Here is a 27,995-nt window from a genome sequence, read left to right on the forward strand (position 1 = left end):
CCCTGGATGGTGTGGCTGGTGGGGGTGTCTTGTGGGAGACCTGTGGGACATAGGGAACACACTGTCAGTCTCTAACATCTGTTGAATGCCTCATAATAAACAATTGCCGATTTGCTGACTACTGTACTACATTGCCCCTAATGCACCAATCTGGTGGTTGCTAGTCTAGAATGGAGCTAGTCTGGTTGTGCATGCTGCTGTGCACTGGGAGAGTGTGGATATAACATTTGTAGGTGTACATGCATATTACATGGTACTCACTTTTGGATGGCCCTTGCGCTGATGTGTCCAATGCTCCCATTCCTGACACAGCCTCAGGATCCAGTGTCTGCTCCACCAATTCCTCCATGGCTGTGGGTGGTGGGATGGTGGATGGGCCTCCTCCTGTGCCCCTCATTTCCCTGAGGCCCTCTGCCACCCTCTCCTTTGTCCTGGAGCGCAGGTCGTACCACCTTTTCTTTATCTCATCAAGGGTTCGGTGGCTCACCCCAATTGCATTAATCCTCTCCTGGATTTGCAGCCAGATCCTCCTCTTCTCAGTGTCTGGGACACTCAGGGCTGCCTTGCCAAATAGCTTGTCATGGTGCTGGCAGCATTCTTTTGTCAGCACCTCAAGTTCTTCTTCTGAGAACTTTAGTTTCCTTTTCCTTCCTGCACTGTCTGTGTCTTCCATGGTAGCAGCAGTTCCTCTCTCCAGGTAGTTGCACAGCAGTTTGAAAAGGGTGTGGTCCTCCCTCCTCCCAGGTGTATTTGATGACTTCCTGGTGCTGATGTCATCAGCAAGAGCCAGGAAGTGTTTTTCCAACTGTTTTGGTGCACCTGCATGCAATGTGCGGGCCAGTCGCAAATTGCGACAGCGACTCACAAATTGTGAGTTTGCTTTTAGCGAGGTCGCAAAAAGCGATCTCGCTAAAAGCAAACTCACAAACTTTGGTGCGACATAATTTGCGAGTCGCAATTTGATGTCGCTTTTTTTTCTTGCATCCCATTTTGCGAGTCGGAAATTGCGATTCGCATTGACTCGCAATCTCCGACTCGCAAAATTATTTCTACCTACATCTGGCCCTATGTGTTTTGATTGGGCGCAATTTGCATTCTTCCACAGAAAAAGTGCTTGCTCTCCAGACAACTTTGATCATTTGTTAACATTTTGAACTGTCTTTCAAGCACACACACATGCCATTACAATGCCTTAGATAACTAGAGATGTTTTTCTTTGGCAGAAGCACACTTAGAAGGAAGGCAAACAATGGCCTGCACTAATTTTTAGGGTGGGCTTGAAAGAGCAACTGACATATACGTTATATGATAACCAAGAGTTTTTGAGTCTTACTAAGAGAGGGGCTTAGCTCCACTAACATGATGGTCTCTCTGAGTACAGGATTTAATGGGTCGAATTTGTGTGCTTCCACTAAAAAGACTGCAGGTATTATAACAGGACTGAGTGGGTTATGGTGCCAAGCCAATGATCATGATTGCTCTGATCTGTTTATTTTGAAATGGTCTGATAAAGATACAAGGCTTGAAATATTTATTATGCAAAGCATATGTTAAAATTGATAGGCATTTAGTTGTGAAATGTTATTACTCTATATTAAAGCATACAGAAAGGCATTTTTTGCATGGAATCTCACAGAGTACTGTAGTAGGAAAGTGTTTTGAAGTTGGCCTCTCACTCTGGCAAAACCTGGGGGGAGTGTAATTGTAATGATTCTTGTTAGGCCCTGTTGAGAAGGAGTTGTGTATTGTTTATCTAGCTATATCTTTCTAAGTATTTGTAATTTTATAATTGTGTGCATGATGACTGCTCTTACATAAAGTGTAAAACCAATGTTAACTGGTAAAGGCTTCATCTGTTCATTGGGAAAAGCATACCAAATTTTTGAAAAAGTGATCTGTTTCTTCTGAAATGTTACGACATAGCCAGTAGACCTTACCTATTTTTGTGAAAGGTATATGTTAAAGATAATACTCTTTTTAAGGATGGTGTTGGGATAAAAAAAAACTGTACATGCTGATAGTGGTGCACCCCTGTCCTGAGTGCCCCAACTGTACTTATGTCTGTTTTTTTTCCTGTCATAGACAAGCACGGATCATGTGTGAGGTCCTGGGGTAACCTTTTTAATCACATATCACTGTAGTTGACATTTAGATGTGAACTTCTAGTCACTGCCATGGCCTGTGTAGTGTGACCATCACATTTGGAGTCGTTCCTGCTGTGCTTTCAAGAACTCCGTCAAGTCCTGAAAAAACTCTGCAGCGCTATGTGAATTTCCACGAGCGGCTGAGTTTGGGCAAGTCATGCGGTTTGCATTGATTTTCACCATGAGAATTTCTCTTCTGCTGTAAAATAAGTGCAAACAGCATCACGTAGAGCGCCAGAGGGCACTAACTTTTCTCTGCCACTCAAGTAGGTTTTCTACTCTAGCAGCAGCTACTACAATGTTAGCGTCAGCTTTTTCATCGTGAGTAGTCGCAGCCTACCGCGACCGATCATTTTTAGAAATCTCGGTCGCGTTCACCAATTTAACATTGTTGAGCGCGGGAAAAAACTCTGCTTCGCATCACTTCATGAAGTTTTTCAGAACTCCACACTGAGATGCATGTGTTTAAGTTCAGGGAGGACTTGGCCTGCCAGTTTAGGCTGCGTTTTTTCTAGTGAAGCGAGATCACAACTGATATGCATAAGGCTATGTCTAAACTGTGGTTGCATGAAGTACAAAATAATGATTGACTGGGATGTGGCTGAAGTAATTACCAGTGGTTGAGATTATTTCAAGCATTCCATCCATCACTATTTCGCATATTTCACCACAATGGCTTTGCATCATCTCACACATTAAATACACCCACTCATCTAACATTTTGAAGAAAAAAAACATTGGAATGGTGTTAGCTCTTTAACTAAACAGGCATGGTGTTGGTACTAATCTGATCCATTGAACCTCTATGTAAAGTCTCAGCCTTGCAGAGTCTTTTCAGCCACAGTAGCACATAAAAAGCCACCTGCAAGATAATCCATTAGCACAGATCATGTCCAATAGGGCTGTATAAAGATTGTCATTCCCAAACGTCATGCAATCGTCACAAATGATATGATTAATGCTCAGTAGTCGCTAAGATTTCTACATGCATGGTTTGAAGTTAAAATTCGAGACCTTCATTACATTTTGTTCCGAGAACAGAAAAACACAACATACATACAGCCTTAAAGACGTTCAGAAAACTACTCAAAAGCACTGTTTGTGCCCTTGGAAGTGACCACAAATACATTAAGTCTACTTTGGGGACTCACAACAACTTTCGAATGAGGAAAACTAGAACAATAAATTGAGACATGATAGATCCAGCTGGGAGCATAGACACAAGTTCTATGAGAGAGTAAGGTAGTTCTCTCTATTTGTTTAGGGCTTTATTCACTCTAGGTCTTATTGTAATATTTTTCACCGTTCACATCTTCTTCACTGATGAGCTGTTGCAATCAGATCTGGCAAATCTGGACGGGGACATTAAGAGAAGCTAGTTGGATGGGGAAAAAGAGGAGAGATTTACTACAGATGAAGTTCCGAAGGATGAAACAAATGAAAACGTGCATGATGCATCCTCCCAATGCATCCCTCACAGTTTTCTCTAGCCCTGACTGGAATACCTTCACTATTTTTTTACACCAACTGCTGACATAGTAAGAAATCGTATTTTAAGATCATTTCATATTGACGATGAGCGACAGGAAAGGACATCCTAGAATGTGCCAGCATTATTGTCTCACCGAATTATGTTGAGATTAGAGGACCCTTGTATGCCTATCTAAATGATGCAAATGTCTCCAGCACTCTTGAAGGATCCCAATCAAAGAAGCAGAGATACACACTTGCAAAGATAAGAAAGTATAGCTGAGACTAACTGAACCAGTCTGTAACATTGCCCTCAACGTCTTTTTTCTTGATCTAACACATAGCGACTTATTGTTGATAGCAGAATCCCAAAACGTGAAATTGATTCTTAGAAGGTGGAACAGGAGTTGTTAAATGATGGCAGGTGAATGATAAAGTCAAGGCTGACCCAGACCAGACTCGCATAATCTACCTCTTTATAAAATAATGTAAGTGCACAGTTTTCAAGGCATAATATTGAGATCCTGGAAACCGAACTGAGAAAAAAAAACTAATGATTTTTTAAACGTTACCCTATTCCACAGTTCCTTTAATAGCTTGACACACAGCAACCCAAATGGCGATGCCTCTCATAAGGAGAATCAGATTGCCAGTTGAGAATCTATCGAGTGCTTCACTGGCTTCCAGTGGATGCGGCGGTCAGGCTTATTTTTTTATTTTTTTACTAGTCAGACATTAATATTAAATCCTCCTCTCTTCTTCAAGTTTAACACGATGCAGCACTTTAGGATGGAATGCCTGAGAGTCCCTGTATTTGGTATGCTTTAAATTCTTACTGGAGTGGAGATCCTAACTACATATTGTTCTCAAAGGCATATAACCCAAAACTTGTTTTCAACTCTCTCATAGATCAGCAGGCATTTAAGGACATAAAAAGCTATATCAGACTGATTGGTCTCTCCTCATCAACAAATAGACCACAACTTTCTATTGTTTTAAGCAGTTGCAGAAATGATGACAATAATTCTTTAGGACATATTACAAAGGGAACTTGTGTATTATGTAATGCATGTTCAGGTGATTCACTTTAAATTTATCCCAGAAATTTCCGATAAGCAGGTCGTGCCATTATGGAGTTAAGAAATGAATAATAGCATGCTTTCAGCTTCGACTATGATCGAAGTCATTTTTCCAGGTATAATAAAGTGTTCATTAAATGCTGAAGATGAATAATCTTATAATCTTATGAGGAGGCTATTTGCGACCTTCAGTAATTTATTTAAGACACCGAATGGAGTTTCCCTGGTGGCACACACAAAGAATCCTGAACATTCTATAAACTCTGGTATAACTTCTGAGTTGTACATTTCATGGAACAGGAGAGTGTGATGTACGCAACTAAATGACGTTTACCAATGCTCTATATAAAAACATTCCTGGCATTTCTTCGGTCCGAAAAAAAAACCTAAGAAGGTGCAGAAATAAAGCAAGAAATTGAACAACAACCATAAAAATATTTTTTACAGTGCTGTCAGTTCAACTGAGATGTAGTAGATCAAATAGCGATACTTGAGTATAAATGTAACATTTCTATTCAAGAAGCATACTTTGCTCTTTTAATTGAATTTGCTCATTTTTTAGTACATTTAATTGAATGGACACGTTTTTGAGAGTTCTATTTAAGATAATAACAAGTAATTACCCAAATATGTAGGACTTTTTCAAGTGAGGAAGGAAGAGAAGCATCACCTAAATTGGCGAGGGTGCTGGGGAGATGGTTTCTTCTTGTGGAAAAATAAAAACGTTAGGAAAAGAAAATATCCCTATGCTACATTTTCCAACTGACAAACATACACCTGTTACGTGTGCTACTGTGTACATGTTTACATACTTGACATATCTGAGTAACAAGGGAAGCTTCGAGAGTTGCTTTTTCCTAAGAATACGGAATAGATACTGTAACAACCCATAAAAACTCAGAAATATGGTCGAAACGTACGAGTAAACCCACAGAACATTTTAAACTTTTTTGATAATGCGAGACTCTTGTCACTAATCTACGTGGAGTCTGACATCTACCCACAATTCTGTCTTACTTAGATTCATAAATCTTGCATTATGTAGATTGCAATAAATGTTATGGAACTTTACAGCAGTGACACGAGTATGGGACAAAATGCCTTGTGGTAGACGTTTTGTCCTCAGACTACCCTCCTGCAAGTATCTGTAGTGACTTTTCACAGTGAGCTATGCCCTCTCAGTCAATTTATATGAACAATACTGACAAGTAAACTGTGAAAATTTTTTTTTACATTTGCGTAAGTGTGGCAAAATGCCATGAGACATGAGGCTTTCACACAGTCCTAGTTGAGATCTCCCCTGCTGATGGGACTTAGAGCCTTTTATGTAGGTGCTCTGCTGTGTTCTTGACTCAAAAAAACAATGCATGTATTTCAACATGTTGTTGACTTGCATATTGCTTGCCAAATTAACTTATTTACCCCCTAATCTTTAGAGTTAGAAGTATTCATACCTCCAAAATATTTGAATGGCTTAAAAAATTTACTTTTGTGCGTGAAATGTTATGACTGACACTCCCAAAAAGCAACTAATGATGTGCCCTTTTATGTTGAAAAGTAGCCTTGGAGACATTAGGAGGATTAGAGTTGCTGGTGCTGGACAATCACTGGGGCTGATTTAAAAGCCCCTAGCCCCATCCTAACAACACATTAGCGTCCTTTTTATTTTATGCTAATGCGGCGTTAGATGGCCACACACGCTCTGGCATATTTACAAAATGGTGCAATGCATGCTAGCGCTCACCCTGTGTTCCAGGTCCAGGACGTAACGGTTATGTCCTCGGCACCCGAGCGGTGCAGCTAAGGATGTAACCATTACGTCCTCAGCACCCATGAGGTTAAATACAGTGCATGCATGGTGGTGGTAGGGGGCATAAGGACAGTGGCGCTGCACTGGGTGCAGTGCCACTTTTCTTAAATCAGACACACTGTTTGCTAAAATAGAAGTTGCGTTGCTTCCTCTTGTGTACATCACTGCTCAACACTGAGTTCTAGAGAGTTCAATTGTTAAGTATCTTGCACAAAATGAGGGATGGAATGAGTGAAAAAGCATAGGATGATTTTCTGGTTTGATATTTAGTGTTGTTGGAACATTTGACACATTATCCAACATTATTTCAAGGTTTCCAGAAATATTTTCCGAGGTGAGCAAGAAGTGAGCTGCGTAGTTTGGTAGTTTTAGTTAGTCTCTCTCTTTTGCAGCATGTTAGATGTCAGAGGATTTGTATTGGTGTGGAGGGGACTTTCAAATAGGTTCCTTCACTAATTGCTCATTTCAAGTCTGTCCAAGGAGGCATTAAAAGGTATGAATAGGCATAGAGAGATTGGCTGTGCTTAATCATGGCTGCAGTTTGACTGAAACAACTTTAAACCTGTTAAGCCTGCCCACGTCATTTGATACATCTATCATTCCATCTCATTAGACCATATCTCTGTGATCGGTGTAAGGGGGATAGCCTTCAAGTGTTTAAATCTTTTTTTAACTCCTCAGTCACAGGCAGTAATGTTGCACCTCTGTTCGAAACAGAGTTGCCATCAGCTTGAGGAGTGCTTCAAAGCTCTTCGCTCTTCTCACATGTTTAACAATGAAGTACGTCTTTTGGCTAAGGCCTTACTGGTAAAAGGTGTTAGAGTTTAGTAGTATGCAGATAACTCATAACTATTACTTATTTAGAATGCAACCCTTTATCCCACACTGCACTGCAACAAACACTAAGGGCCATATTTATACTTTTCGACGCACAACTGCGCCAATGCAGTTGTGCGTCGAAAAAGTTAACGCCGGCTAACGCCATTCTGAAGCGCCATGCGGGCGCCGTATTTATACAATGACGTTAGCCGGCGGCAGCCGGCGGCGCTGCCTGGTGTGCGTGAAAAAAAATGACGTACACCAGGCAGCGCCGGCGTAGGGGAATATGGAGCTTGGGCGCCAAAAAATGGGGCAAGTCAGGCTGAGGCAAAATTATCGCCTCAACCCGATTTGCGCCATTTATTTCGACTCCCAACCCCCATTGAAATGACTCCTGTCTTAGCAAAGACAGGAGTCATGCCCCCTTGCCCAATGGCCATGCCCAGGGGACTTCTGTCCCCTGGGCATGGTCATTGGGCATAGTGGCATGTAGGGGGGCACAAATCAGGTCCCCCTATGCCACAAAAATAAAAATAAAAAATTACTTACCTGAACTTACCTTATGTTCCCTGGGATGGGTCCCTCCATCCTTAGGCGTCCTCCTGGGGTGGGCAAGGGTGACAGGGGGGGTCCCTGGGGGCATGGGAGGGCACCTCTGGGCTCCTTCTGAGCCCACAGGTCCCTTAACGCCTGCCCTGACCAGGCGCTAAAAACGACGCAAAAGCGGCTGGACGTCATTTCTTTTGACCCGCCCACTCCCGGGCGTCATTTTTGCCCGGGAGTGTAAATACGGCGCACATGCCTCGGAGTCAATTTTTTAGACGGGAATGCCTACCTTGCATATCATTAACGCAAAGTAGGTGTCCACGCTAAAAAGTGACGCAAACTCCATGAACTTTGGCGCTAGACGCGTCTAACGCCAGAGTATAAATATGGAGTTAGTTTTGCGTCGAATTTGCGTCAAATAAAACGATGCAAATCCGTCACAAACGGAGTATAAATATGGCCCTAAGGTTCTTCTGCGATTGGATGGGGGGGGCAACAAAGAAAAACTGAAAGTCGACAAAACAGAGATTTCTACTGTTAATGCCAATAGCAACCACTGGCTATATCATTATGGCCCTCAGGGTTGTGCAAACCTCCATTACCACGAGCACATGTCAAAAGCTTTCTGTTTCAACCCAAATCTCTGCAGAAGTGTCATCTTGCTGATTACACCTCCAAATTCTAAGTAAAGCTGTTCCTGTGGACACTCGATTATAAGCATTCAGCAGTAACTGTCTTTAAAGGCTTCCTCAGTTCCAGACTGCCAGTCATTCAAAGTATTGCAGCCCGGTAATGAGAGGAGACCTATATTTCAGCCATGCTAGCCGACTGTTGCAGCAGCTTTATTGGTTTACAAATAAGCAGAGGGTCCAGTTTAAAGTACTTTTTATTATATAAGGCTCTCTGGAGTGATAGTCCAGTTTTTACCCATAAGTATCTGAAAAAGTATATTCACCTACGTTGGAGGCAAGAATGTTGTGTTGTTTCTAGATGCTGAAAACTAAAGATCTAGTGGCCACAGTTTCTCCTTCTCTGCGACCACACCATGGAATACTTGCTTCTGGAAACCTAGGTGCCAGCAGGTTGTTCCTGAATGTGTACATAGATTTTTACCTAATATGTATTGTGTCTACGATGCCTCCTCTGCTTTCACCTGAAGACCTCAGTATCAGCACGTGTTATAAATGTATTTAACACATTTGGATTGATTTCAGTATGTATAATTACGTCAGTTACGTTAGTTACCTCTCTATTTTATTTGTTTTGTGATGGCAAATGTTACAGATCTCTAATAACAGTGCGAGGAAATGAAGACCACTGTCAAGAAATGTTGAGAAGCGGAAGTGCTGCTGTATTTTGAGGAAATGGGGGGAGGACTTTATTGATCAATCGTATCGGCCTTAACTAGGAGTGACCAGAATGTGTACACCTTCATCCAATTGACTTGCTAGAACTCTAGGGAACGTTTTCTGCAAAGGAAATTAAGACAAATGAGGGATATGTCTTGAGAGGTGGTGCCTGTGTCGCTGCAAGTTAAGGATATTTAGTCAGTGGCTACCATCAGCACTTGCTGACTGCCTGCCTCGTCCTATCAACTCTTCTATCTAGTAATGCAAGTCGATACATACACTGTATACCTCAGAATAATAAATATATTTATTTACTATTGCTGTGAAGTAAAGGCTGTTGACAACAAATGCTGCTTAGGAGAGCATTTTAGCTTGATAAAAATATAAATGTTCTCTCACAGATTTGCTCCTACATTTGGATTACATTTCCCACATGTCAGGCATACTTACATGATTCCCAGAATACCAATAGGAAGCTCTGAAACTGCATTGTGCCACTTTGCAATCCCCTGTGCCCCATTCTGCTTGCTTCAGGCATAATGTATGCAGGGGGGTGGCGCCCGACACAGAGAGGACCGAAAGAATGTCATAGTGAAATTTACAACATTTCACTTTGCCATTTTTCATCACTTTTAAAGCCTGCACAGAGCAGGCGAAAAAAATGTGTGACCCATTTTAATCAATGGGCCTCCCTGTGCTTTGCTGCACTGGCGTCAAAATGTTTGATGCTAGTGCAGCAAAGCGCTACAATAGCATAAAAAATGTTGACACTATTGTCCTAATGACCGCCACTGTGCACCATATTGTAAATACAGCATAAACATGGTGTTGTTAGGTGGGGCAGGAGCGCCGCAAGAAAAGTAACACATCCGGACCAATCCGCTGCTTTCTTGTAAATATGCCCCAAAGTGCCTCTGGCAGTTCAAATCCACATCTTAGCCAGGTTTTGCTGTCTGATCCATGACCACATCGAAAAAAGTCACGACTGCCGTCTTTCCCAGCCTACCTGGACATAGTGGACTGTCACAGTCTGGTAGGAAATCATCAAATGATGATAATTGCACAAAACATACATACTTGATTAAAGTATTATTAACATGATGAAAATGTTATTATGTAGACTGTTAAAGTAATTTAGTGATTGTTCATTATTTTTTAGAATTCAAGTCAAGATGCTATGATGAGGAAAATGTAGATTTGTGGAGTAGGCTTCATACATCAGTTTTCCATTGGTACACAAAACCTAAAAAGTTCACAATCTGCATTATAAATAGATCCAACTAAAGTTGTAAAATGTAATTAACAAGTAATCCACGAATAAAGGACAGAAGCAGAAAGTATTTTTTTTTAATAAATAAAGTTTGGAAGAAAATAAAACATGAGAGTCATTTGGCACTGTCTCTAAATAAATCTAGGCAAAAAATGGGGCGAGCGTTATAGTGGTCACAGAGAAATAGCGAGCCGAATACTTATCGTAATTATACAATGGAAAGGATGAATTATTAAATTAGCATGTTCCTATGAAAGCAGAAGAGGCAAATTAACTATTTTAAATTATTTAAAAATCTATTTACTGATTTGTTACTTGGTCTCTTTAGGTAATCTCTCGACCGCCCAGGCCCATACAGGATTTCTGGTTACATAATGTAGCATCATGGGTGATATATCCTGCAGTGGGCATTTACTAGCTGTACAAACACCATGTTGCATTCTTCGAAGGGCTTGTAACTGTGCAGGGGATAAATAAAGGAGTATGCAATAACCCAGGTAGTTCTGTTCTCCAAAGATTAGCCTGCTGGATCCTAGTGAAATTCCGTTCACGTGAGCAAAGGTTAGTCAAACTCACAGGGGTTAAATATCATTTATTTCGAAAAAGACATCAACAAAAGCATGCAACTGTGGTTAAGTGCATGTCACTACAAAATAAACACTACCATCTGTATTTAGCTGTTCCTGCGGATGTCCCGAATGTTTTGAAGCACCTAAAATTCTGAAAAGGAAATTTGAGGCAAAAAATGAACCGACAAGTCACGTAATCTTGGTTACTTAGACGGAACAAGGAGGAGTGCTTTCAACATTATTTTAAACATGTGTATGGTTGATGCACACCTGAAGCAAAGTCGGAGTTCAGTTGAGATATTCGGTTGAAAGACAAATGAGCAAACAGCAAGATGAAGGGTGTAGTTTTGTGGCCCTAGGCCCTCATGCTACTAGAAGAAGGTGACACAGACCCTGAGGCATAGTTCTGGTAACTGGCCCCTGGCACGTGCCCCCAGCCCTTTTATTGGCAGGGCCACCTGACCGGTGACGCCTGTGTTGGATGGGTGTGGGGTGAGTGTGTAAAGCCAGCCCTTAGCCAAGTGGCTGGTGAAACACTAGAACTAGTCCAGCTGGACTCTACATTCCTCCCATACTTTATTGAGGAACAAAACAAAGTCCAACCTGTGAAAGAAAACACAATAACTAAACGCCACCATCAGTCTCTTTGCCTCGAAAAGGCAGGCTGCTATATTTCATTGGACAGTTGCAGCTGGGAGCACCCAGACATCTCCTCAGGAGTCCATGATTTAACCAGGTACAGCTGGGCACGAACACTGTGTGGATGAAGTCTGGACTCGGTGATAGTCAGATGGTTGGTTCAGTGTCCACTCATGCACTGTTGGTCAGTCCTGCGGAACTCATGGCGAGGCTGTTGGTGTATACAGTTCACTTTATTCGATTTGGGTGCATAAGGAGTGTTGGTGGAGTTCACTGCAAAAATACTTCTTGAGACATCCTGGCTTCATTACAGCCAATTCCTCGAAGACTGACAGCATCTGTGATGGTGTGAAGTCCTCCTCTGAAGCCTCGTCACATCCTGACACTTTGTCGGTGGATCAGCTTCCAGACCACCTCTCATCTGTGGATTCTTCACTCTGGAACTTCCTAGAGGCCCTTGCCCCTGGATTGCCACAGGACTGCGTGGGTGGTGCGGGCCTATGTAGGCTGCACCAAAGGAGTTGCACTGAACTCCCAACAGGGCCATGTCCAAGTCTCGTGCAACCCCAAGGGTGGATGTTTCGTGGTCGGTGCGCTTGCCAACATGGACCAGGTGTAGGTGGGCTCTCAGATGGTCTCAGGGCAATTGTCTCTCACATTGCCAGGAGGGTGTCTAGTTGGAGTTGTATTAATTCACTGACAACAGTCTTGGTGTTCTGGGACATGTTGGAGTCTTCATTGCACAGTCTTTCTGTCTCCTCTGCTTCATCGGTGGGGCAATGTCAAGTCCCTATCTCGCGCTTGGGGTGGCCCCTTGTTTAAGTTGCCAGGGAACTGCTTGTGGTCTGCTCTGGGATTGCTTGTGTGCCATGTCAGGGCAGCTGCAAGGCCTCAGAGGAGCCACTGCCCAGTCGCTCATGCAATCACAGCGGTAGATGGGTCCCGGTCACAACTCACTCTTGCCACCGAGAGCAGGATACAGGCAGGGTGAGCAGGTGGTCATTGGTTGACTGGTTCCTCAGAGCATCATAGCAACAGTGTAGGACTCCAGTCTGGTTGTTTAACTCCTCCTTTGATGGATATTGTGATGCACATGGCAATGATGGTGCTTGCCATTCGGAGACCTGTACGATGAGTGATTAATGCTAGAGTGAGGGTGACTAGAGGGACTTTGCTATAGCTATTGCAGTCTTTCTTTTCCTCATGTGCAGGTGCAACCAGTGATGCCATCTGCTTCACGCAGGCGGTGACAGGTGTCTTGTACGGTCGCACTGTGCAGCTTGGGGCAAGTACGCTGTTTGCGCTGCAAATGGCTTACATTTGGTACTCCAGCTGAGCTGTCTCCAGTGGCGTCACTGCACCCCGGTGGCTGTCTTGTCTGTGGGTGCACTCTTACTTTGTGGAATGAGTCCTCTATCTCTCCACTGTTGATCTTCCGCACTTGTAGTTCTGTGGTTATCAGGTGTTGCAGTGTGACAGGTGTGTCACACAATCTCCTCTCTTCTCTTCTCTTCCTTCTTCACGACATGGAGTCGCACCATGCTCTCTTCTCTTTCGCTGTAGCATCTGGCCACCTATCTTCCTTTTGTGTGGACCTTTTGAAGGTCAAGTCCTGTTCAAAGACTAGGGGTCTTCTCAGTATTGCGGTGGTGGCATCGTGCCACTCGGGGTGTGCAACTGTCCTCTTGCCTGATGAGTAACTGCCAACTCGGTCTTGAGGCAGTTTGGGGGAGGACACTCCTTGATCAGTCTCTTGCCAGTTGCAGGGCAGTGAGGGTGGGTCACTTCCTTTCCTGCCTCCTCTTCACTTGCGGGCACAGTGCTTGCGCCTCAAGGCAGCGCTGTCTCAGCACTAGGTTCTGCTTGAGCCTAGGCATGCTTTGCACGGTTGGTCGCTTCTCTTGACCTGCTGTATGATGGGCCAGTGGTTGCCATCTTGTGTTGCAGTAAAGCCGGCTGGCACAGCCTCATCTCCTGGGCATTCCGTCATGCTCACAGGGCTGTGTCCATCTTCTCTGGCTCCTGCTTGTGTTGTCAACTTCAGTTGCACAGCTCTCTGTGCACCACTGACATTGTCTTTTTTCCTTCTTGGCATCCTTTGTTGACTCCTGACATGTCCCTCTCTTGTCTTGTGGTGATGTCCATCACTGATGGGGCATGTGGCACTCTTTCCGTGTTGGCGGTGGAAGACGGCCGCTAGGGGCTGCGCAGACTATGCACACTCTCATAGTGCCTCACGTGGCAGTTGTGTCCTTTTTCTACCTTTGCAGCTTGTCTGGGGCAGCTGCAATCTTCTCTGCTGTGCAGTGGTTGCACACGTTGCTTCCTCTTCTGTGCCGTTTACGTCCGTGGGCGTGCTGCAGGTCTTGCGCACTCACTCTCCGGCAGTGCTGCTGTCAACTTGCAGTTGCCAGTGCTTACAGAGACTAGGGTGTATTACCTTTCTTTGGCCACTAGACGTCACTGTGGCACTGTATCTCAGTCCAGAAACAGTCTTTCCTCCTACCGGGCTTCTTTGATCGAAGCAGACGCCGGTGAGGAGCCATGCTGCCTGGGAGGAGTTCCAGGCTGGTGGGGGGTCTTTGCTGGTTCCACAGGTAAGTGCCATTTTCCTTCTCTTCTTTCTTTTCTTTTTCACACAAACGGACACTGCCTTGTGTGAAGAATCAGGCAGCTTTTACTTGTCGGGGGCGGCTCTGGGCAATAGAGTATTTTCGTTCTCTCGGGTGCATAGCAGCACCATCACACCAGTTTCCTTGCGGCCCAGCAGCCTTCTCCCACGCTGCAGGGTAGTCTCATGGTATTTCTGTGAGGGGGGGCACTGGGCACTGCTCTCCTGATTTTTTGGTGCGATTACATCACACCTTCATCTTCGCAGCAATCACAGCCGTCCTGGCAGTGCTGCGGCCGCCATGCCGCGTGGTAATTGCTTGCTGTGGAGGAGGTGGGGGGTGTGCCTCTGGGTGCTTCATTTCTTCTTTGGTGCGTGAAATCACCATTGTGCTCCTGTCGTTGTGCCTGCAGTCTTCCTTTGTGCTGCGGGCGGTGTTGCTGGGAAGGGGGGGGGCCCTGAGCCCTGGGCACTTCCCCGGTTAATTGGTGCGTGGAAGCACAGTTGGGCCTTCTCTCCCATTACGGCCGCAGCAGTCTTTCCATCGCAGTGGGCCGCTTGTTGCATATTGTCCACCTGTACTTTGTGGTTGAGGCGGGCCATTTCGCCTCGCTGCCGTTGCGCTCCCTTGGTGGCCACTTCAGCTTTTGTGCAGCCTTAGACGGGTCTCGGACCAGCCCCTGCATGCTTGGGGGACGTCCCCTCCAACGCTTCACATCTCTTTTCCTTGTTGCGGGGGGGAGGGCACACAGTATCGGAGAGGAGGCTTGACCCTTCTCTGGGTGGTACATCAGTCACAGATTACCACCCTGCCCCAAATGCAATTCCCATAGAAATCTGAGGCTCAGAAAGCTGCATATTTACAGTGAGGCATGATTTTGCAACAACATAACTGTGCATGGAAAAAGGTTGTGGGCACCGTGTCACACTTGCATTGCAAAAGGGAATCGATACCAGCCCAGATTTTGATTTTTGCTGTCAGCAGACACACCTACACAAAACACCATATCCGACAAATCACATTTATCACAGTACATCATGTAGCCTACAATTAATTGCCATTGGGTGTCTATGTGCAGAGCTGAGGGGCATAGTGAGTCATTACCTGGCTTCAGAACAACAATCCAACAAGGCCAGATGTGACCATTGATATCACTGTTCAAACAGAGAAAGAGATCAAATAGCAATCAACCGACACATACAACATGCATTCACCCTCCTGCTATCATGAAATCACATGTGACCACACATTGAAAACATCTTCTGGCAAGAGTTGCTTGGGGATGGCTGTCATGCCACCGCACCTAGTCATGTGCATCGAACACAATTTGGGTCAGGAAACACTCAATACACACTCACCACATTGTCTTAGGGCTCCAAGCCTGTCACTTAACATAGATACATGCCCATTGACTCAACCATTAATGCACACTGAGAGCACCTACAGGGCTTTGAGGAAGCAATCTGACAAACTGGGCCGGGCCTAGGCTATCTAAAGCTAAGATAAGTTGGGGGTACAGAGAAACATATGCCCGTGGGGCACTTACCTGCTCCTCTGGTGCACCACAGAACTGTTCATACTAAGGGTAGGACCTCCTCCACAAGCTTCTCCAGCTCTTCTGGTTAGAAGATAGGGGCCCTATCACCTGTTGGACAAGGCATGATTGCTCTAAGATGTGGTACACAGCAGCTCAGGTAGTGGAAGTCCTGCTGACAGCAGTGCCAAGAGTCAAGTGAGGGATTCAACAGAAGCTGTCAGCCACGTCTGCCACATATGTGACAATCACCACCCGAGCTGAGGAAACTGCCATTGGCACAAGACTGCTATTGGCAGCAATGTTATCCTATGGTAAAGTCTGCCTACTGGAGCAAGCTGGCCTAGTTTGTAGTGGGTACCTATGTTACATGCACCTTATACCAGGTCCAGTTATCCCTTATTAGTGAAATGTAGGCAGTGGCTAGAAGCAAGGCTCTCTAGAGGTAGCTATGGATGAGCAGCCATGGCTTATCTAGGAGACATGCAAAGCTCATGCAATACTACTGTAGTCACACAGTACTTACACACATGAAAGAAAATACTCAGTGTTACAGAAATAAAGGTACTTTATTTTGGTGACACAAATACTAAAAATACCATAGAGACTATACTCCCTTAGGAGGTAAGTAATACACAAATGAAATACACTAGTATGCAGATATAGGCAAGAAAACAGAAAGTGGAATATGAATGTCGGTCTCCCACCCAGGCAAGTGTAGTGTGTAGATGGGAGCTGAGAGTACTAAAAATCCCTAAAGGTAAGTACTAGAACCCACCCCAGTGACCAGGCAAGCAGGAGTAAATCACAGTAACTTTCACAGAACACACACAGAAATGAAAAAAAGAATTATGCAAAACCCAGAGGAGACTGCAAGACACCAACAGTGGATTCCTGGACAAGAAGACATGTGGAAGAAAGGGACCAAGTCCAAGAAGCACAGAAAGAGTCCAGGAAGAGCAGGAGCCCCTGCTAACCCGGATGAAGGTGCAAAAGAAGAACCACTGGTGAAGAATAAAAGTCAGCACTGCACCCAAAAAGACAAAGTCGGGTTCCTGGAGAGTGCAAGTGATGTCCCACGCCTAATGGAGGACTGCAGTCTGGTTTGCATCGTCGGAGTCCGCCAACAAGCCTTTCAGGTCATGCAAAGCTCGTGGTTAGCGTAAAATGGCACTGCCCGGGACCAGGAAGTGTCAGGTGGACTCTACCCAGGAGGGGGAGCCAGAAGGGGCCCTCTGAAAGTCAGAGAACCCACAGAAGACCAGGCAGCGCACAAAGGAGTCCCACAGCACAGGGACAGGGAAGTTGCAAAAAGGTCCCATGCAGCACTACGACAAAGGCTCCCACATCACCGGAGAACCACTCAGGAAGCTGTGCATCATAGGATAGAGTACAGGGAATCAGAGCTACAAGATGCATGAAGGATTTTGGAAGAAGGATGCCAACAAGCCTTGGCAGCTGTAAAACATGAAGTGCAGGGGGGTACTGTCTTGCGTGGGGAGGCAAGCTCTTACCTCCACCAAGGTTGGACAGTTGAAAGAGACCACTTCAGCCTATCACTTGTGATGCAGGATCCATGCAGCTCAGCAGGAGAGGGGATCCACGCAGCTGGTTGTCTTTGCAGGTGGTGCCTGCAGAAGCAGGAGAGTGACTCCTTCACCCCAAGGGAGATTCCTTCGCTCTTCTGATGCATGCTGGAGATGGGCTGTCTTCAGAGGATGCATGACCAGTAAACAGTTTCTGGCAGGAGGCGGAGATACAATGTTGCAGAAGGCCTGTTGCTTCTTTGTTGCAGCTTGTAGAGTTCCTGGGGGGTCCAGATGCAGTTTCTTCAGTGAGAAGTCGAAGTGGAGGATGCAGAGGATTCCTGCTAGAGCCTTGCAATTCGAATCTGAGCAACCACCTAAAGTAGAGACCCTAAATAGTCCTGAAAGGGGGATTGGTAACCTAACCAGTTAAGCACCTATCAGGGGAGGCCTCTGACATCACCTGCTGTCACTGGCCACTCAGATGCTCCCAGAGTTCCCTGACAACCTTAAATCCAAGATGGCAAAACCCAAGGACCCTCTGGAGGAGAACTGAGCACCACCCTTGGGGTGGTGATGGACAGGGGAGTGGTCACTCCCCTTTCCTTTGTCCAGTTTTGTGCCAGAGCAGGGACTGGGAGTCCCTGAACTGGTGTATTTATGCAATGAGGACACCAAATCTGCTCTTCAAAGCATTTTTAGTGGCTTGGGGAGGCTTCCCCTCCCAAGCCTGCAACACCTATTTCAAAGAGAGGGTGTAACACCCCTCTCCCAAAGGAAATCTTTTGTTGTGTCTTCCTGGGCTCAAGTTTTTCAAGCAACAAGAGTGCAGAAACGTGTCTGTGAGGTGCAGCAGCTGGGACTGCCTGGAAAACCTCAGAAGGCTGAAATGGCAATACTGGGGGTCCTCTTAGGAGCCCCCAGAGAGCATGGAATCATACAACCAGTGCTTGCAAAAGCCTTGGGGCATGATTCCAACATGTTTGGTGCCAAACATGCCTATGTTTGGAGTTACTATTATGTAGCTAGACATAGGTAGTGACCTATGTCCAGTACACGAGTAAAATGGCTTCCTTCCCTCATGATGTCTGGGAAAATGGTCCTAGAGTTCATGGGGGCACCTCTGCTAGTGCAGGGGTTCCCTCACACACAGGTACTTTGCACCCAGCCCTCAGGGCTGGAGGGCCTGCTATAGGGATGACTTCTAAGTTACCTGGTGCAGTGAAAATGGCAGTGAAAGGGTGCTTGCACCTTTTCACACAGTCTGCAATGGCAGTCCTGCAAAAGTCTTTGCATGGGCTCCCTATGGGTAGCAAAATATATGCTGCAGCCCATGGGGATCCCCTGGAACCCCAATGCCCTGGGTACCAAGATACAATATATTAGGGAATTATAAGGGGGCACCAGTATGCCAATTGTGGGTGAAATACTGTGTTAACAGTAACCAACAAACAAATTTAAGGTAGAGAGCATAACTACTGGGCTCCTGGTTGACAGGATCCCACTAGACACAGTCAAACACCCTGACAAACATGCCAAAAGTGGGGGTAACCAAGCTAGAAATATGCTATTTTCCTACACCTACCACCAAGATGACTTCCACTGGTGATTTTTGGTGGTTCCTAATGTCCAGTGGAGTAGGTCAGGCAGTTGCCATTTTAGAGGCATACAATCTATTTTAACGCTATTTTTGATGCGTCACAATTTGGAAAATGTCCTGACAAATCTTGAGTGCTGGCCTTGTCCTGTTATGTAGGTCAATCAGTTTAGTAATTGTTAGAAATGGGGTTTTTGGTTGGCAGTCAGGTTATCCCCTGTCCAAGCAACAACCCTCACTCTAGTCAGGTTAAGTCACACACAATCCAAAATTATCCTGTGCCCACCCTCTGGTAGCTTGGCACGAGCAGTCAGGCTTAACTTAGAAGGCAATGTGTAAAGTATTTGTGCAATAAATCATACAATAACACTATATAGCACCACAAAAATACACCACATAGGCCCTCATTCTGACCCTGGCGGTTTGTAACCGCCAGGGCAGAGGGCAGAGGAAGCACCGCCAACAGGCTGGCGGTGCTTCCGGGGCAATTCTGACCGCAGCGGTAAAGCCGCAGTCAGAAAAGGGGAACCGGCGGTTTCCCGCCGGTTTTCCCCTGCCCCAGGGAATCCTCCATGGCGGCGCTTGGGGATTCCGACCCCCTTCCCGCCAGCTTGAAGAGGCTGGCGGGAACGGGTGTCGTGGGGCCCCTGGGGGCCCCTGCACTGCCCATGCCCTGGCATGGGCAGTGCAGGGACCCCCTAACAGGGCCCCATTAAGATTTTCAGTGTCTGCTTGGCAGACACTGAAAATCGCGACGGGTGCAACTGCACCCGTCGCACCCCAGCAAATCCGCCGGCTCCATTCGGAGCCGGCTTCATCTTTGCTGGGGCTTTCCCGCTGGGCCGGCGGGCGATCTTTTGAAGATCGCCCGCCGGCCCAGCGGGAAAGTTAGAATGGTTCCCGCGGTCATTTGACCGCAGGGCGGTGTTTGGGCGGTTTCCGCCCAGCGGGCGGTGCCCGCCAGGGTCGGAATGACCCCCATAGTGTTTAGAAAAATATATAATATTTATCAGGATAATTGTAGGTCAAAACGAATAAAGATGCAATGTGAAATTGTAGAGATATCACTGAAAAGTTATATAAAGTGTCTTAAGTCTTTAAAAAGTAAACAAAGTCTCTTTCAAGCTCAAAGTACCTGGTTTAAAGTGGAAAATCTCCGCCAAGGGCCGCAGAAGAAGAGATACGTGGAAAAATGGTGTGTGCGTCGATTTCTCCTCTGCACACACGGACTTGTGCGTCGTTCCGGGAGGCTGTGCGTGGAATTCTCGTTCTCACGGCAAGCTTCACGTCGATTTCCCCTCTGGAAGTCAGGCGGCGTTGTCCTTGTGAGGCCATGCGTCGAAGTTCCGGTCGCCCCCAAGGTGTTGCGTCGATCAGCGTCGGTGTGCAGCGATTTTCTCGCCGCGGAGCAAGCTGTGCGTCGAAATTTTTGGCGCACAAAGAGTCCAAATGAAAAAGAGAAGTCTTTTTGGTCCTGGGACTTCAGGGAACAGGAGGCAAGCTCTATCCAAGCCCTTGGAGAGCACCTTTACAGCCAGACAAGAGTTCAGCAAGGCAGCAGGGCAACAGCAAGGCAGCAGTCCTTTGTAGAAAGCAGTCAGGTGAGTCCTTTAGGCAGCCAGGCAGTTCTCCTTGGCAGGATGCAGGTTCTGGTTCTGGTTTCTTCTCCAGCAAGTGTCTTAGGTGGCAGGGCAGACGCCCCGTTTTATACCCAAATGTGCCTTTGAAGTGGGGGAGACTTCAAAGAGTGGTTTAGAAGTGCACCAGGTCCCCATTCAGTTCAATCCAGTCTGCCAGGGTCCCAGTAGGGGGTGTGGCAGTCCTTTGTGTCAGAGCAGGCCCTCTACCCTCACAGCCCAGGAAGACCCATTCAAAATGCAGATGTATGCAAGTGAGGCTGAGTACCCTGTGTTTGGGGTGTGTCTGAGTGAATGCACAAGGAGCTGTCAAGTAAACCTAGCCATTCTGGCCATACTAAATATGACCTTCCTACTTCCTTCAGATCAGCAGCTGCCACTTCAGCAATGTATGAGGGCAGCCCCAATGTTAGCCTATGAAGGGAGCAGGCCTCACAGTAGTGTAAAAACAATTTAGGAGCTTTACACTATCAGGACATGTAAACTACACAGGTACATGTCCTGCCTTTTACCCACAAAGCACCCTGCTCTAGGGGTTACTTAGGTCACATACTAGAGGTGACTTATGTGTAGAAAAAGGGGAGCTTTAGGCTTGGCAAGTACTTTTAAATGCCAAGTCGAGGTGGCAGTGAAACTGCACACACAGGCCTGGCCCTGGCAGGCCTGGGACAAGGTAAGGGGCTACTTGAGTGGGTGGCACAACCAGTGCTACAGGCCCACTAGTAGCATTTAATCTACAGGCCCTAGGCACATACAGTGCACATTACTAGGGACTTATAAGTATATTAAATAGTCCAATTGGGTATGATCAAAAGTTACCATGTTTACAGGGAGAGAGCATATGCACTTTAGCACTGGTTATCAGTGGTAAAGTGCCCAGAGTCTAAAAGCCAGCAAAACAGAGTCCAAAAAGTGGAGGGAGGCAGGCAAAAAGTTAGGGGTGACCACCCTAAGGCATGTCAGGTCTAACAGTAATCATATTGGTGTTTGTTACAACACATATGACAACATAATTGGGGGCACAGCCACCACCCCATCCACCATGGGCAATCAAAGATTTGAGGCTTTGAATTACAGACAGAGTTGCAAGGTAGATGCACATATTGTGGCTGTCCTGATAGACGATCTGTACACATATGTTGAAAAGCAAGGGGGCTACTGTAGGAAAGTACCATCTTCCTTGGCATGTTACCACTATATTTACATGTATGTCAGTTTGTTTTTGCCTGTCTCACTGGGATCCTACTAGCCAGGACCCCAGTGCTCATAGTTTGTGGTCTGAATGTGCATATCTGTGTAGTGCCTAACTGTGTCACTGAGGCTCTGCTAATCAGAACCTCAGTGTTCATGCTCTGTCTGCCTTTAAATTTGTCACTATAGGCTAGTGACTACATTTACCAATTCCAATTGGCATACTGGAACACCCTTATAATTCCCTAATATATGGTACCTAGGTACCCAGGGTATTGGGGTTCCAGGAGATCCATATGGGCTGCAGCATTTCTTTTGCCACCCATAGGGAGCTCAGACAAACCTTTACACAGGACTGCCATTGCAGCCTGAGTGAAATAACGCACACATTATTTCACAGCCATTTTCACTGCACTTAAGCAACTTATAAGTCACCTATATGTCTAACCTTCACTTGCTGAAAGTTAGGTGCAAAGTTACTTAGTGTGAACGCACCCTTGCACTAGCAAAGGTGCCCCCACATAGTTCAGGGACATTTCCCTGGACTTTGTGAGTGCGGGGACACCATGACACGCGTGCACTACATATAGGTCAATACCTAAATGCAGCTTCACAATGGAATTGTCCCCCCATTCCAAATCTGGTATTGGGATGCCAATTCCATGCATCCTGGGGGCTCCACTATGGACCCCCAGCACTGCCAAACCAGCCCCCTGGGGTTTTCTCTGCAGCTACAGCTGCTGCCACCCCACAGACAGGGTTCTGCCCTCCTGGGGCCTGGGCAGCCCAGTATCAGGAAGGCAGAACAAAGCAGGTCCTCTGAGAGCAGGGTGTTACACCCTCTCTCTTTGGAAATAGGTGTTAAAGGTTGGGGAGGGGTAGCCTCTCCCAGCCTCTGGAAATGCTTTGAAGGGCACAGATGGTGCCCTCCTTGCATAAGCCAGTCTACACTGGTTTAGGGAACCCCTAGTCCCTGCTCTGGCACAAAACTGGACAAAGGAAAGGGAAGTGACCACTCCCCTGTCCATCACCACCCCATGGGTGGTGCCCAGAAATCCTCCAGTGTGTCTCAGACCTCTGTCATCTTGTTTCCAGAGGTGTCCTTGCCTCCCCTCCTCAGATAGTAATCCTGTGCACCGTGTGATCTGCAGCTGCTAGGGCTTCTGTGCACATTTACAAGAAATCCTGCATACACAGCTGAGCCTAGGTCCCCAGCACTCCGTCCCACGATGCCCAGCTCCCTGAGTTGATCTCCGGTGTCGTGGGACCTCTCTTTGCAGTGTTGAGATAACTGCCATGTTCAGACATCTTGAACCTGTGTTCATGGATTTCAGCAGTGCTTCCTTCCTGTCCAAGGGCTCTCTACATTGCTGAGGGTCCCCTCTGTCTCCTCTCCCAAGTGGCGACATTCTGGTCCTTCCTGGGCCCAGGCAGGTCCCTTTTTCTCCAACCACAACTCTTGCAGCTACAAGGCTTGTTTGTGGTATTTTGCCAAGTAGACAACTCTGCGTCCTCCAGCACGCCATGGGGCATCTTCTGCATGAAGGAGAACTTCCTACCTCCTTTTGTTGTTCTAAAACCTACAGCTTCTTCCAACCGGAGGCAGCCACTTTGCACCTTCATCCGGGGTTTAGTGGGCTCCTTCCCCCCCTGGACACTCTTGGACTTGGTCCCCTTTCTTTGCAGGTCTTCAGGTCCAGGAATCCGTCTTCAGCGCTTTGCAGTCTGTTGTGGTCCTTGCAAAATCCTTTATCACGACTTTAGTGTATTTCTGGGGAAATAGTAGTACTTTACTCTTACTTTCTAGGGTCTTGAGTTGGGGTCTCCTTTACACCCTTAGTGTTTTCTTATATTCCCAGCGACCCTCTACACACTACACTAGCCTAGGGGTCCATTAGTGGTTTGCATTCCACTTTCTTAGTATATGGTTTGTGTTGCCCCTAGGCCTATTGAATCCTGTTGTGTTCTACAGTGTTTGCACTACTTTCTCACTGTTTTACTTACCTGCTTTGGTTAGTAGTGTATATTTTGCGTATGTTACTTACCTCCTAAGGGAGTATATCCTCTGAGATATTTTTGGCACATTGTCACTAAAATAAAATACCTTTATTTTTAGTAACTATGAGTATTGTCTTTCTTATGATATAGTAACAATATGATGTAAGTGGTATTGCATGAGCTTTGCATGTCTCCTAGTTCAGCTTTGGCTGCTCTGCTGTATCTACCTCTATCAGCCTAAGCTGCTAGAACACTACTGCACACTACTAATAAGGGATAACTGGTCCTGGCATAAGGTGTAAGTACCATTGGTACCCACTACAAGCCAGGCCAGCCTCCTACAGTTACGTATTACAAATGAGTAATTATTAGTTTTGGTGTGTGTTGTGTATCATGTTTTCAGTGACTCACATGACATGTCACAGTTTGTATGTAACATATAGGCCCTCATTCTGACCTTGGCGGTCGGCGGAGAGGCGGCGGTCGGACCGCGAACAGACCGGCAGTCAAAAAAATGGCATTCTGACCGCGGCGGTCACCGCCGCGATCGACCGCCACTTCCCCACTCCGACAGCCACGGCGGTCATGACCGACGGGCTGGAGTCTGCGCACTCCGGTCCGGCGGTCGACCCAAGACCGCCAACGGTATCATGACCCTGCTTACCACCGCGGTTTCTGGCGGTCGGGAACCGCCATGCGAACCATGGCGGTAGGCACTATCGGGGCCAGGGAATTACTTCCCTGGCACTGATAGGGGTCTCCCCCACCCCCCACTGCCCCCCGAGTCCTCCCCCCACACCCTCCACCCCCTGCCACCCCCCAGAGGTGGTACGAACCCCCTCCCCACCCCCACCCCGACATGCACATACACGCACCCCGACATGCACACACCCCCAACATGCACATATACACACCCCCTACACACACACATACACAACGGGGACACATACCCACACACATACATGCCGACATGCGCACCCGCCGAACTACACACATTGCCCATAGGCACAGCAGCACTCCCCGCCCGCATGCACGCACTCACACACCCCCTCTACACACTCACACGCACACCCCCATGCACGCACACATCACACAACACCCCCCCACCCCCTCCCCTCACGGACGATCAACTTACCTTGTGCGTTGGTCCTCCGGGAGGCGACAGGAGCCATGGGGAGGTGACCGCCAACAGAAGACCGCCAACAGAAGACCGCCACACAGAAATGTGGGTCGTAATTCTGTGGGCGGTGTTCTGCTGGCGTGGCGGTGGAGGTTGACCAGTCTCCACTTTCCCGCCGACCGCCAGTGTGGCTGCTGGCGGTTTTCCGGCGGAACGCTCCCAGCGGTCGGAATGCGCACAGCGGCATACCGCCGCGGTCGGCGGTCTTCACCGCGGCGGTAACTCGGCGGTCTTGCGAAAAGACCGCCAAGGTCAGAATGACCCCCATAGTATGTAAATTGCAAGGGATACAATGAATGACGGCCATATCTTCCTTTTGACCCATGTACTTAACCTGGGAGAAGAAGGATCAGACAGCCTCCTGTGTACCGTCCTCTTGCAGACTTGCAGGCCATGGAGGTCAGACATGTAATCCAGATATACTGCCTGGATAGGCAGAGAATCATCAATCTTTGTTGTCAGTTGGAGCCAGATCTGATGCCAGCCATCCGTCATTCAAGTAGCATACAACCCATTGCACAAGTCATGTCAGTGTCGCACGTGGCTACAGGATCCTACCAAAATACAGTGGACCTAACTGCTGGGATGTCCCAGCCTATGTTCAGTCTGGTCTTAAAGGATGTTCTCATAACACTGTTAATACACCTGGACTGCTACACTCGTTTTCCTTAAAGTGAGTATTTTTCCCATGTGAAGGCAGAGTTCTATTGTTTGGCCCTCATCCCACATGTTGTGAAGCCATTAATGGTACTGATATACCCTTGGTTCCACTGCATGGCAATGAAGCAGTCTATCAGAACAGAAAGAACTTCTGTTCCATCAATGTACAAGTAGTTTGTTTGACAGACCTCTACATTCCCCAAGTCTGTGCCCAGTACCCAGGTTCATTCCATGATACCTTCATGATGCGGAACAATGCTATTCCACAGGTGATGACACGACTGTACCCAGAGAGGGCCTTGCTGGTTGGTAAGTAACATATGTCATGTGTGTTTGGATGCTATTTCTGCTGCTAGTGAGACAATGCTCTGTACTCATGGTTGCACACATGTTTAATTCCCTTACAGGGGACTCAGCAACCAAAATCATCCCTGGTTGTTGACACCAGTGAGGAACCTAGCTACACCTGGGATATTTCACTTCAACGAGGCTCATGGAAGGACATGAAGTGAAGTGGAGCGGGCTTTTGGGCTCCTGAAGGCAAGATTTTGCAGCATTGACAAGACGGTGGAGCCCTCCTATACTCACCCGCAAAAGTGTGTAAGATCATTATGGCCTAGTGCATGCTCCACAACCTTGCCCTGAGGAGAAATATCCCATACATCCCTCATGAGGGGGAGCTGGCAGTGCTACCACTGTTTAGTGGGGTGACATCGTAGGTGGCAAGAGGTGATCAGTGAGCATGCATACCAATACATTTTGGTGAAATTTTTGTTGTTGTGACTTACCCAACTCCACTCCTCCAGAACTTCCTGTCAAGCTCTCAGGATGCAGGATGGCCAAGACTTTCTCCTCCCATTATGTTAGCTGTATGAGAGGAGGTGGGGTACGACCACCAGTCTTCAGGATCGCAAGCTGGTGCCTTGACACCATGGAACAAACCTTCCCCCTGAAATCGTTCCACCTCATTCTGATGTTGTCTCTCGTGCATGGGCAGCTGCCTACAGAATTCACTCTGTCAACATCATTTGACACATTTCCATTTTTTGAGCAGTAGCGGTTTCCTGGACTTGGCCTCCAAAAAGTTTTGGCTCTACTCCAATAATTACACCCACCATGACTCTTAACTCGTCATCTGTGAAATGGTTTTTTTGTCTGTGGTGACATGGAGGTGGAAAATAAGAAAAACATTATAATGGTTAGATGTTGTGTAATGAGGATGTGACTGGAAGTAAATTGAGTGTAGATGTTCAAATATGTGATGTGGGGGTGTGTTGAGGGTGTGGGATACGTGCTTAGTGCAAGTTATAGGGGTGCCTAATATAAATCTATGGTTGGTGAAGTTTTTGGCCACTGCTCTGGCTTGTGGTCTGCGTAGAGATGCAAAGGATTGTGGTTTGTGAAGGGGTGTGTTTTATAGTGTGGTTTGTAGGTGTGTTGAGTGTGTAAATGTGTGTCAGCTGTGTTGTTTTCAAATGCATCCAATGTGGTGTTGTGTGTTACTGTGGTGACCGCCAACCATCACGGTTTACACTGACATTGGAAGACCACCATTGTGATTTTGGACTTGTAATGGGTTGTCAGGCTGGTGGTGCTGGTGGTCAGACTGCCTATTTCCCACCCTCCGGAGTCCTGGCAGGGTGAGTTTTTTGTTTGGCTTTTGGTGGGCCTACCTGTGTAACTCTCAATATGGCAGTCTCTGAGAGAGCCTACATGGAGGTCTGGCGGTCTGACCGCCAAACTCGTAATAAGTCTCTATGTCTTCTTTTTTAAGAAAGTCTTGCACAGCCTTGTAGATGCAGTGAGCCAAATACTGGACCCTAAAATAGCCACCGTCTACCATGCCCTTGATACGTTACTGTCATTGTCCATGGCAAAAAATCCAACTCAAAAAGACCTCTGGCTCACAGCCATTCACACTTGCAATTACATTCCTCCAAGTTGTTTGCAGCTTTGTGTGACTTCTCCATTGTGATCATGGCTACTGTTGCATGCTGTCGAACTCTCTCTGAAAAATGTCTTCAGGGCAAAGACCTCGAACAGCAACTCTGGCAAATAGGTCTAGGTTGGAACGTTCCTTTTCAGGCTGAGGCCTGCCACAAACTCTAAGAAGCTCACTCGTTCCACAAAAGAAAAAGGGAGAAGGTCCAGCACCTACATTTTTGCCAGCTTCCCATAGTACACGCGCCATTAGGCTGGTTGTGGTCGTAGGGCCCCTCCAGTCTAAACAAACTTTCAAATGCATTCCTTTTTTCTAGTACGCTAGTTTATTATTCCTTGGCAAAAGTGGGTTTTGGGATTCCACCAACTAGCCCTATATGTCTCATGGGGTTGATCATTACTTGAAACACCTCACACTCACATT

This window comes from Pleurodeles waltl, chromosome 9, assembly GCF_031143425.1.
Source record: "Pleurodeles waltl isolate 20211129_DDA chromosome 9, aPleWal1.hap1.20221129, whole genome shotgun sequence".
In the NCBI taxonomy this organism is placed as follows: Eukaryota; Metazoa; Chordata; class Amphibia; order Caudata; family Salamandridae; genus Pleurodeles; species Pleurodeles waltl.